This window comes from Triticum dicoccoides, chromosome 3B (genome assembly GCF_002162155.2).
Source record: "Triticum dicoccoides isolate Atlit2015 ecotype Zavitan chromosome 3B, WEW_v2.0, whole genome shotgun sequence".
NCBI lineage: Eukaryota > Viridiplantae > Streptophyta > Magnoliopsida > Poales > Poaceae > Triticum > Triticum dicoccoides.
In genome coordinates, this window is record NC_041385.1 from 754,867,903 (window position 1) to 754,875,840 (window position 7,938).

Consider the following 7,938-nt stretch of genomic DNA (forward strand, 5'->3'; position numbering starts at 1 on the left):
TCCCTCTGTGTGATGTTTGATATGTGTTTTGGTTCAAATTTGACATGACTTTTTGGTTGATGCTTGGTTCAGAAAGGAACAAGTTCTAGAATTGGTAGAAGAGTCCTATGTCATCCTTTGTTTTTTTTGTCAGGATGAATGCTTTACGCTTCATAACAGGTGTATGGAAGCACAAAAGTAGACTCATACAAACTACAGTTGCAGTATCAGCAATAAGCAAGGGACGTCTCACATGTTTCTATCAAAATTGTATATAAATTTAAGAGCTTAGCAAGAGAATAGCATCTCTGTTCCGGGAGAAGCAATTTAAGAGCTTAGCAAGAGAATAGCGTCTCTGTATAAATTTTAGAGCTTAGTTTTTTGCATATGCATGTAACAGCAACTCTCTTGTGTTCTGGTCTTAAATATCCTATTCGTGATACAATAATCTGCACCAAGCTTACTATGATGAATTTCGGGCAAGGGAACCCCATTGTTTATGCATCTTCTGTAACAGAAGAATGATATTTGGGGTATAGTTTCATAATGTTTCGCCTGGGATCCATCTATCCAGTCTGCTTTTTTTTCAATGCATTAGCTTTGTTTTCATTATACTCTTGTGATGCTTGTTAGTTAAGTGATGATTTTACATTCTGGATTAGGCTGACGCGTCGTGTTCTATTTCGCGTCGTCGTGTTATCGCGTCGTGCTGCTTATATTTCGTAATTGCCTGTGGACATGATACGTGCACTTGTTTTCGTAATTGCTTGTGTTGTAGACCCCGGCCTGTAAATGTATTGATTTTTGATCCGTAGGTCCTGCAGGAGCGTGGCGCTTTGCTGACCAAGAAGATTGAGAGGGGACCAATTGCTAGAGAGTGAGAAGGCCCGAACCGCTGCGTTGGAGGCCTCCGTATCCGATTGCATCTGTGAGTACCTTTTGCTTACTGACATTTAATTGGTTTAGACTTATTTTTTGCTGATATAGCTTGTTATTGCCGTGAAGCAGCCGAGGAGCAATATTACGAGATGTGTCGTCGTCTTAGCTTGGTTTGGAAGGAGGCCAACAATTATCAGAGCATCGCCGAGTTGGATGCTTTGGAGGCCTGTTCCTGCCAGGAATTATTGTTGAAAACGCGAGACGCTGGGGATTCCAACCAAAACATTACCTCCGGTATCCGGGCAATGGTGCAAGATGAGAGAGACAGAGGCTGACCCGTGGCCACAAATCCAGTCCGTCTGGGATGAGATTGAAGCTGCAGAGAAGCGTGAGAGCCCTTCAATTCCCGAGGAGGCCGCCCTGAGAGAGGTCGATCAACTCATGTCGGTGGAACTGTCAGATCAATACTGCCAAATAGCCAAGCCCCAGGAGGCCGGCTGAGGTGGATGCCCTTTCCTTGTCCTTTTGTGACGTGTTTTTTGTCTGGCGTCTGGCCCTGTTTGTTAATTGTTGTTAACTGTTGCAGGTATTCTTCCATAAATGTATGTTGTGCCGGATCAAGACAGCCTTGGTGTTGTCACTATTGTTCTTCAACAGATGTCCTAGGCGCTGACCCGTGTGGCAGGTTCGATGTGGATCTCGCAGGATGTTGATGTCCTCTTGGGTCCGTTGATCGAACGTGTAGCTGGAGCCCCGGATCGCTTGGTCGACCTCCAAGAAGCTGTCGCCAAGGAAGGAGCAGGACCCGTGCTTGCACGCTTGAGGTTGCGCTATCCTGGGGTCTCCACTCATGTTGTTGCGACCTCCGTTCCTGAGAACCGCCCTCTGACGAATTTCTTTGAAGAAGTCAAGGACACCGCCTTGATGGTGGCGACTGGATGTGAGCCTGAAAGAGTAGGAACATTTGTTGGTTGTGTGTGGCGTTAGGCCATGTCAACTTTGTTACAATTTTTATGTTTCAACTTTTGTAGTTTGAATTCTTGGTTGATGCCTTTGGGCAAAGTTTTGACTGACCAAGCGCATGTGGGAGGCCTAAGGTCGCGTCAGCCGTCAAGTTGGTTATTATTATGGCGGGGCATACCCGCGAGAAATTATTCAGCCTCCGACTTGCCGTTTGGATGTTCCTTTGTTGCAAGGGCCACCGCCTAAGTTTTGCGGCTTGTGGCCCTAAGAGGTCGGTAAGGATGAAGTGCCTCCTAGGTCCAGATCAAGCAGGCACGATGCAGCCCCCGAGTTAGTCAACCAAAGAGGTTTGTTTGTTTCACTTGTCTATTAGCAAATCACAAGTTGGAACACGGTGAATATCCTTTATTACCCAATTTGTTCTGGATTGAGCTAAGACAAAAATGCTAAAAGTTTGAAGTAGTTATGCTAAGAAGAGCAGGAATTTATGGGTGAAAAAGACGTACCTGAGTTGCATTCCATGGTCGGTTCGTGATCCACCCTGTTTTTCTGTTGCAGAGGTAGTATGCCCCGTCGTTGAGGACCTCACGGATCACATAAGGTCCCTCCCATGGTGAAGAGATCTTGTTCTTCTTTTCATTTTGCTGGAGGCGGAGGATGAGGTCGCTGATATTGAACTCGTGAGCCCGGACGCGCCTTCCATGGTATTGGCGAAATTTTTGACGATAGATGGCGGTGCGTTTCAGGGCAAGAAGGCGAGCTTCTTCCTTAGCGACTATGTCGTCCTTGCGGCCTCCTCTTCGTACTCACACACCCGCGGGTAGTCATACTCAATGTCAGAGTGTAGTAGTTCCTCTGCATCGTATTACTCATATAAAGGATGCTTGAGTACCCGCCTTCTTAGGCTCATTGAGGGCGAGGGTGGACTGCCCCGCGCGCCCGGAGCCGGCGGCATCCGGCGCTTTCGCACCCATGTGCGAGAACCTAGTCGGCCTCATCTGGTGGCCTCCGAGCCAAACGTGCCACATTGGCGTGTCATGGGGGCCTCTAAGAGGTGCCCCCAGCCGTCCGATCGGTCCAGACGGCTCAGCCCCAAGCGACCAGGCTCGGAGGTGCATGACGGGTGGGTCTCTGAGGGCGCTTGGCTCGGACTCGGGCGACCAGGCTAGGAGGTTCGATGGGTGGACCACGGTTCGGCGGTTCGGGGGTGCCTGCAGGAGCCTTTTCGCGTGCCAAGCCAGACCCGCCTGTCGGCGTTGTGACCTCGTGTCTGGCTGGTCTGGTTGCGACAGGTGGGGCAGGCGACGCGGTCGCAGTGCCATCTCACTCGCGTGCCGTGCCAGACGGACCTGTCTGTCGGTTTCCCTGGGGTTCACTGGCGGGACGCCTGCACCGGCTGGCGCGAGGGTCCCCTTTGTCGAGGTGGGTCGCTCGGGTGTCGTCCAACCCGACGTGTTTCGGTCGCGCCAGCCCCGGTGTGCGTGACGCCAACGTCGCGCTGGCCTGTGCGTGGGGTGTTTCTGTCCGGGTAGTTCGCTTGGGCTATCCCACTGCATGTTTTGCATTCGCTTCGGTTATCACGTGGGGACGGCTTTCAGAAGCGTTCGGCCTGTGAATGGCTATTTGGGTTGCTTTGTTGGCCCCGTCCGGGTAGGACGAACATCGCGTGATCCGAGCCGAGATCCGAGCCGACGCCTCGTTTTCTCCTCCCGCCGGCTGAGGTTTGTGTGCTTCTTGTTTCGCACATGACCACATCACTATGTATCCTCGATGGTCGGGGTGGTGCACCACAGCTCACGTTGAAGGAGTCTCACCGAAGGCACGATTCGTAAGACGACCGACGAGAACTTTTGAAGACCTGAAACCCCACACCGGCCATGGGCTTCCCTAGGTCGGTCCAACGGCCCCTAAAGCCTTGGGATTCGCAGCTCTCAATCACGAAGAACGAGGAAGCAAAAACGAGGGAGAGAAAAAATGTAGATGAAAAAGCATTAGATGTGTTTTTTTGCGATTGTGTGTTGTTCAATCGGCTGTCACCTCTCATCTATTTATGAGGCGGCTGGTCTTCCCATACAGGAAAAGGACTTCAAATCCCGTCCAAACCTTTCCAAAATTAACCGAACTTGGATTTAGGTAAGTCTGAAACATCAGTTCATTTTTTGTGTCTCACATGTCACAAACAACGTCGGATGAAGATGAGCCCAAAAACATAACCGTTTTGACGAGACGAACAACTTCCATGTTGAACGTTTTTCTGATTCGAGGTCATCTTGAAGACCGAATAGCTCGCGCAAAACAAAGAGGGTTTGAGTGCGGTGCCGGTTAGTAGGGTGTGTTATAGGAGCGTTAGGCCGATATGAATGAATGCTAACCATTAAACTGCGTGTTGTTCATAATGCAGATGGACAAAGGCAAGAAGGTCGTGCCACCATTGGAGAAGGGCAAGGAGGTCGTGCTGCCATTGGCCAAAGTGCCGGTGCGGGATCACCAAAGCTCCAAACGGAGGAACTATGGACACTACCATGAGGAGTCAGGACCAAGCCACTTCTGCAAGGTTATCCTTACTCTGAAACTGGAGAGTCTGCCAATGCCTATGGAGTTCACGAAGCACTTCCCCGTCGTCCCTGCAGAGTTCAAGCTCAAAACGAACACTGGCAGCGCATGAAGGGTGACGGTGAGGGTGGTCAACGATAGGGTTACCCTTGATCAAGGTTGGGCCACCTTCACCGCCGTTCACCAGATCATGATCGGGTACATGCAGACGTTCAAGTTGTTGACCCCCGGCACCATGAAGGTTATCGACTTCAACGACGAGGGCGTGGAGGTGGTCACAAATGCAAGGAGCATGACAACGCCTTCGCCATGACCGCCTGAGCTCCTGTTGCCCATTCCTTGTTGGTTGTTGGTGTAATACTTAAGTTTCGTTTAAAACTTATCGTACTATGTTAGTTTAAAACTTGTGATGCATGGTTAGCACTTGTGTTTGTGCCTAAGTTTGTTCTGCTGCTCTACTTTAGTTCTTAGTTGTCCATGTGTGCCTCTGGTAACCTCACCACATCGAGGAGGAGGTTACCACACAACTGTCCTGGATGTAACCAAACAACCGGACTTATGTTTCCCCTGAACTAGTCCGGAACCAAGCAGCAGACCTTCCGTTTCGGCACATGCATGCTAGAGGGGATACAGACAACCAATCAACATGCAAATGATGTTTTTTACCTGCATATACTTAGTCAGGCTCAACTGGAACAAGTATGCAAAAAGGCAAAAACCGATGCAGGTAACCAAACGCATCCAAGATGAACCAGATCAGATCACTCGCACGAGACCACCTATATAGGTTCAGTCTACAATAGAAGCCAGACCACCTTACACAAGGATTTTAACATGACCATCACTGCTACCTGCTTTTTCCTTCTTTTTTTAGGGAATCACTCCTACCTGCTAGTAAGTAGGCAGAGAGAGAAACTAGCTAGCCTCTGAAACTAGCATGAGCAGCCCACCAATTCGTCGATTATACATAAGCAAACGAACCACTGTATAAGGGACAGACTCATGGTGCCAAACTGCCCATTTTCTTCCTGTCTCTACAGAGATTACCGAAGTCATAGTGGGAGCTAACAAGTCAAACAGTTCATTCCTGCAAGTGTACTTCACACTTGATAACTACATACCACAACGGATAAATTTTCAGATGGGAATGGATCCTCACTGGAGTACCATCAGCAAACACAAAATCTACAAGTGATCAATGTAAGAAATTGACTAAATATAAAACAAAAGCAACATCTGACTCTCACTGATTATCAGTTATGACGTACCAGTGTCTCATACTGATGGAACTATCCTAACTAGGATTCTGAATTACTTACGTTCCGGTACATATTGTTCCCAATTACTTAGGCAAAGTAGTGGATGCCTTACAAATTACAAAGGGGCTTACTACCTCCATAAGAAAATGTCATACAGCAACAAGTTGTAGAAAACCATAGATATCCCCATGGACACATCCAGGCGATAATTTTACGTCACTTTATCAGTCATCACATCATACTAGCATGTCTCACCAGACAACCATCTCATATATTTTTCAACACCTCATCTCCACCATGCCCGTCAACAATGGCAGTACCTACAACTACAAGCATAATAAGTCAGGAACCAATGACAGTTCCAATGAAAAACCGTCGATAGATGAGAGAATTATAATTGGGATAGCTAGGTGCACTGAGAGGTGCATAGCTATGTAATTGTAACCTATAGCATGAGGTCGGCGGGGAGGATGGCGTTGTCGACGCCGCCGGCCAGATGCGGCACCGGCTAGTCGTGCTAGTGGTAGTGACAAGCGAGGGGTTTGCTTTGGGGACGCCGGAGGGAGGATGTCTTCTTGTTCACTCGGTCAGAGTTAAATGCTACAGCTACGCATTTTTCTTTCTGTATACGTTCACAGAGGTTTTTCTTAGGGAGTATACGTTAATAGAGGTTTTTTTTTGTTTTCTTGAGAAATATACGTTAACGGAGCTGGAGGCCCAGCCAGGGGTGTGCGTCAAAACCCGGGCTTAGGCCAACTCCAGAGCAGGACTCCAAGCGGACGCCCATTTTTTATCCGGATTTCGTCTGTTTGGATAAGGTAATGGGGCGACGTCCGGCCTTTTTTCTGGATGCGTCGGTTGTGCGTTCAACACATGACTGCATCTGGTCGGCCATGACCGACTAGAGACACTATGTATACATTTTTTGGTCACATCTCTTTTATTTTCATCAATGACATTTTGATATATTGGAGTACATTTCCCAATTCTTGACTAGAAGAAAAGACTAAAGAAAACAAGAACCATAATTAGGCATTTAAAAAAAACAACTTCCATAACTGCTCCCACAAGTTGGATTAATATCTTCTCATTGCCCTCATTGTTGATCTACGACTTCTCGATCTTGCATACTTCTTTCTTCATTGATTCTAAAAAAGTAGAATGTGATTTGGAGAATCTCAATTCTGATATGTACATGAATTTCCTATTATTTTGTCACGCTACTGAATGTTCTGATATGGGACTATTCATTCTGTGTATCTCTTATTAACAATGAAATGGTACATATGTAAAGTTTTCTATTTTAATCATATTATGTTGTTCGATGATGCATGGTTTTGGAATTTGTAGATTCACATTTTATAATCTCATGTTGGATGCTGCCTTGCTTCCGGGACAGGTTAGCTTTATAATCTCATGACCGTGTTGAACTCGATTATGTTACTCTTCTGTTTTTTTTTCTTTTTTTAAAAAGGGGGCTTGCCCTGGCCTCTGCATCAGAACGGTGCATATGATCATATTATTGATAATCAAAAGGTCCAACATAAGTCTTGAGGTCTCAAACAAAAGGAAAAAAATGCTCACAAAGAGCATGAATGCAAAAACAGGATAGCCACAACCGGCTGGCAAAACATAAGATAAGAAACTAAACACCTATCCTATTACATAACCGCCATCCAAACCGATTGAAGATAGCCCATGCTACCGTCTTCCATTGGAAAGATTCAGTAACCAAATGCTCCCTGACCTTCGTCGGAGTGAGTAGCGACCATATACAGATGAGTGTAGTGGCCCGGAAAATAACCTGGAAGAAATGAATATTTGTTGTTCTGTTAAAAACCAAGTCGTTTCTGCAGTTCCAAACTGCCATAATAAAGCACATACTCCTACACGGATATGTCTCGTTGTTTCTGGATCAATCCCATCTAGCCACGTCCCAAATAACGTGTTGATAGAATTCAGAGTAATACTAAAAGCTATGTGGACCGACCTCCACAAATTTTTTGCCAATGGGTAGTCAAGAAAGAGGTGTTTGATTGATTCATCACTATCATAGAAACTACATCTTTTAGATCTAGTCCAGTTGCGTTTTGCCAAATTATCCTTAGTTAGAATGACTTGTTTGTGGACAAATCACATAAACACTTTGATTTTTAAAGGCACTTTGACTTTCCAAACATGTTTAGAATGAGGAATAGCGCTAGTGGTACTCTTCTGGTACATAGTGAATGTTCTTCTTACCCTTGAACACTATATCTGCCCCCAGCCTTGACATAATTGCTGAAGAACAAAATATTTTGGGATC

At 46.5% G+C, this 7,938-nt stretch overlaps 1 long non-coding RNA gene across 1 annotated transcript; it reads left to right on the forward strand.

The window, feature by feature from the left end:
• Window positions 1-828: 828 nt before the first annotated feature.
• LOC119282044 lies at window positions 829-2,095 on the forward strand. Its single transcript, XR_005138614.1, has 3 exons — window positions 829-907; window positions 988-1,360; window positions 1,445-2,095. It is a non-coding gene; the product is annotated as an uncharacterized LOC119282044 (long non-coding RNA).
• Window positions 2,096-7,938: the final 5,843 nt, after the last annotated feature.